The sequence below is a fragment of the Octopus bimaculoides genome, chromosome 8 (assembly GCF_001194135.2).
Source record: "Octopus bimaculoides isolate UCB-OBI-ISO-001 chromosome 8, ASM119413v2, whole genome shotgun sequence".
Classification (NCBI taxonomy): Eukaryota; Metazoa; Mollusca; class Cephalopoda; order Octopoda; family Octopodidae; genus Octopus; species Octopus bimaculoides.
In genome coordinates this window covers 52,321,644-52,325,414 of record NC_068988.1, presented here as the reverse complement: position 1 = coordinate 52,325,414, position 3,771 = coordinate 52,321,644, and the positions used below count along the sequence as shown (strand labels likewise).

General features: G+C 39.3%; 1 protein-coding gene across 1 annotated transcript in view; it reads right to left on the bottom strand.

Annotated features, from left to right (window-relative positions):
• LOC106869709 (uncharacterized) overlaps positions 1 to 993 on the bottom strand; it is a 69,057-nt gene extending 68,064 nt beyond the window's left edge. Inside the window, exon 1 of the mRNA XM_052969849.1 lies at positions 880 to 993. The gene's annotated coding sequence lies outside the window, so the exon portion shown is untranslated. The remainder of the gene's footprint in view (positions 1 to 879) is intronic.
• Positions 994 to 3,771: the final 2,778 nt, after the last annotated feature.

Below are 3,771 nucleotides of genomic sequence, written 5' to 3'. Positions count from 1 at the left end.
GAAAACGCAGAGAGCTAAAACTGACCCAATTGAGATGGTTGCCGGCTACATCCCAAACACGTGCACCGTCCCAGTCCCCGGCAACCGAAGAGCTTTATGTTAGTCGGAGATAAAACATAAAAAGGACCTCCTCATGTAATGTAAATAAGCTTTGTAGAATAGTTTTAAGTAAATATCTTTCTGTTGGAGTAACAAACGGTATGGTTGAGGATAATATTTCAAATCAAACCTCCCTTCCATAGCGAACAATCACATTAGAATTACTGCTGCAAATTATACATGGGCTGTTAATATAATATATAAAGTCCAGCTGGATTCTGAAGCAGTTTTATTAATTAATTAATTGACTTTTTTTTGGGGGGGGGGTCAACATGAAATTAAAACATAAATACATGAAAAATTCCCGACAACGAGAATACATAAACATTACAGCAAGATAAATCATTATCTGCAGTTGCATATATTAAGTATCGTGTGTAAATAAACAACAGTGACTTTTATATAAAAGAGAAACACGATAGTTAGCCATTAACTGGTTAAATAAATTACAACATATAAAAGAAAAATTTACTAACAGTCTGGTCGGGATTTATAAATGAAAAGATGTGTGTTAAAAGAAAAGGAAAACACGCAGAGAAGGAAAGAGAGAATATCGGAGGATTCAGGGAATAAATTAGATAAATAGACAGAAGACAAGCAGAACACAGAGCAGAAATGACGGTCATTAGGTCAAAACAACAGATTTCGCTTGAAATTAACAATGGCTTTGGAAGTTGGAAACAAACAGCTCTAGAGTAATGAGAAAAACCGAAGTTAGCTGAAGTGTATTTTTCGGTAGTGGTAGATAGAATTGTTGGCTAGGGCCATTGACTCACTCACCTGAAGCGCTGGATAGTTCCCAAGAGAAAGTCTGCAAGAAAAAAAAAGCCAAGCAAACAACAACAACAGCAGCAGCAGCAGCAGGAGCCCAAAAAATAAATAAAAACTGAAATGTGCTTGTCACGTGATCAGCTTGAGGGAAAGCTAGATGAAAGAGGGAGGGAGGGAGGAATAGAGAAGGAGGTAGCGTAGAGTTGGTTCTGGTAGGAAGTACGAAGGCACGGTGAGGTAATAATTTCTCTTTCAATCTATGGAACGCCGCTAATGCGTTTTATGCATGTTATGACGTGAGTCGTGCATATATTATCGAGTGTGATGACTTTCTTTTTTTTTCCCCTTCTCATCATCCAAGGTTATATGCTAACAATTGGGAAACATAACAAAGAAAACAGAAATAAATAGACAAATAAAATAAATGAAAACTCGGTTTGCTCCGATGATATTTTTGTTTTTGCTGTTTTTATCTTCCTGCTTTCAGTTGTTTATTTATGAGTCAGGAAGAAACAATGATTAGCTTTTGTTCAGAAGCAAGTAATTTACATTTATTTATTTAGTTAAACATTTATTTATTTATATTTTGGGTGGAGGGCGAAATTGTTTGGATCAGATGTAAAAATTTAGAAACTGTTTAATGTAGTTATTCCTTAGTAGATGCCTAAATTGTAATAAGAGGCCAAGTTTGGAGACGTTGCTTTCGTTTGAACAATCTTTCACCTCAAATATTAATAGATCAATAGAACAAACATTAACAAACAGTTCAACAAACATTTAAAACATACATTAACAGTTCAGTAATTTATTCAAATAAATATTAACTTCAAATACTATAACAAGTAAAACAAAAAAGAAGAAAACAAAAAAAAAATCGAATGACTATTAATTTTCTACATAGGTGCTTTTTTAGGCATGCTCAATACTTTTATGTTACAAAAGAGGATATGACTAAATTGATTATCATGCAAGAGATCTGCCTAGTAATGGATGTATATACCTGATGCGGGCTGAACTGTGTGGTCAAAAAGCTTGCTTTCCAACCACGTGGTTTCGTGTTCAGTTCCACTGCGCAGCACCATGGGCAAGTGTCTTCTATTATAGCAACCGGGCCGACCAATGCCCTTCTGAGTGACTACGTTGGAGAGAAACTGTGCAGAGGCCCGTCGGGTGTGTGGGGGGAGTCTATGTACCCCCGCTCCACCGCTTGGTAACCAGTGTTGGTTTGTTTACGCCTCCTGATGTTGCAGTTCGGCAAAAGAGACCAAAGAATAAGTACCGCACTTTAAAAAAAAATCGTTCTTGAATCGATTTGTTCGACTAAAACCTGCCAATGCGGTGCTCCAGCATGGCCACAGTTCAATGACTGAAGCAGGTAAAAGACAATGGCAGAGCCAGTACAGCATTGGACAAACTTTATGATGTTTGCTGAAGTTCGAGAAGTGTCGTTGGATGATAGGCATTTTAAATAATTAGCGAAAGCATGGTACATCTTACTAAGGTATACTCGCTCGCAAGTGACGGATAGCTGTACTGTACTACTATTTTGTTATATCCCTGTACGTTCTGGTTTCAAATCCTACCCGTGTGTGTGTGTGTGTGTGTGTGTGTGTGTGTACGTGTGCGTGTGTGCGTGTGCGTGTGTGTGTGTGTGTGCGTGTGTGTGTGTGTGTGTGTGTGAAGGCGCGTGGCCTAGTGGTTAAGACGTCGCACTCACAACCGCAAGATCGCTGTTTCAAGTCCCAGACCGGTGGTGAGTTGTGTTCTTGAGTGAAAGTCTTCGCTTCACGTTGCTCCAGTCCACTCAGTTGTAAAAAGGTAATCCTGCAACTTTTAGGGGGAATGTTGGCCTGTTCGCCTAACCTGCGGGGTCGCATCATTCGAAAGCAACAACAATGCGAAAAAGCGCATTGTGACCAGCCGTACTTACGTAACAACACCCACCAGGCTAATCGATACTGATATAATGATATATATATATATGTGTGTAAACAACAAACAGATATATTAGTTTAACGCTCGGGAAGTGAGAAAGTCTTTTACGTTTCGAGCCTACGCTCTTCGACAGAAAGGAAAACAGAAATAAACAGGGAGAGAAAATAGAAAAAGGTTTAGTGGCTAGCGATCTATCATGGCGATATCTCTATCATGTGTGTGTGTGTGTGTGTGTGTGTGTGTAAATTATATATATAGAGAAAGATAGACGGATTGATTGGTCAATTGAACCTGCCTATCTCAGGTTTACTTTGCTCATACCAAAGTCGATAAAAAAGGTACTGGTGTGATCTACCATATCCTAGAACTGTAGTCTTCAAACTAAAACAATTTGGGGGAACTCCTGTAAAATTTTATTAATGAGATCATAAAAAGGATTTTGTGTCCATATAATTCTTCGCCGTGATATTGGATAAATTGAAAAAGTTGGAAACTTCTTTAATTTTGTTATACATAATTCGTCTTCCTCTCTTCAACCTTTACAGTCACCCTCCAAGGAGGGGCTGCGCCAGTGGCATTGCTAGGGTGCGTGCTGCCCGGGGTATCTCTTGAATCTGTATCTCAACAGTTCCTCTCGACTCCTATACGGGCTTATACAGCAGACCCAGAAATGCCGCTCCCATAAAAGCTCCACTGGGGCGCACCACCAACATCGGTTCGGACTAGCTACGCTACAGGCTAGACTATCCTACACCTCTCATATGAGAAACATCGTTCTAGAACAGTGATTCTCAAACTGGGACCCGCAGTTCCCTAGGGTACCGCGAAGGGAGGCTGAAGTATCGTGAAAACAGAGTGGCTTAAGACAATTAAAAAATGTTAAAATTTTCAATTTTTCGCACGCTATCATCCATTTTGTCATTGGCTTCAAAAATCACGCCACTCCTACATACTCATTTGCTAACC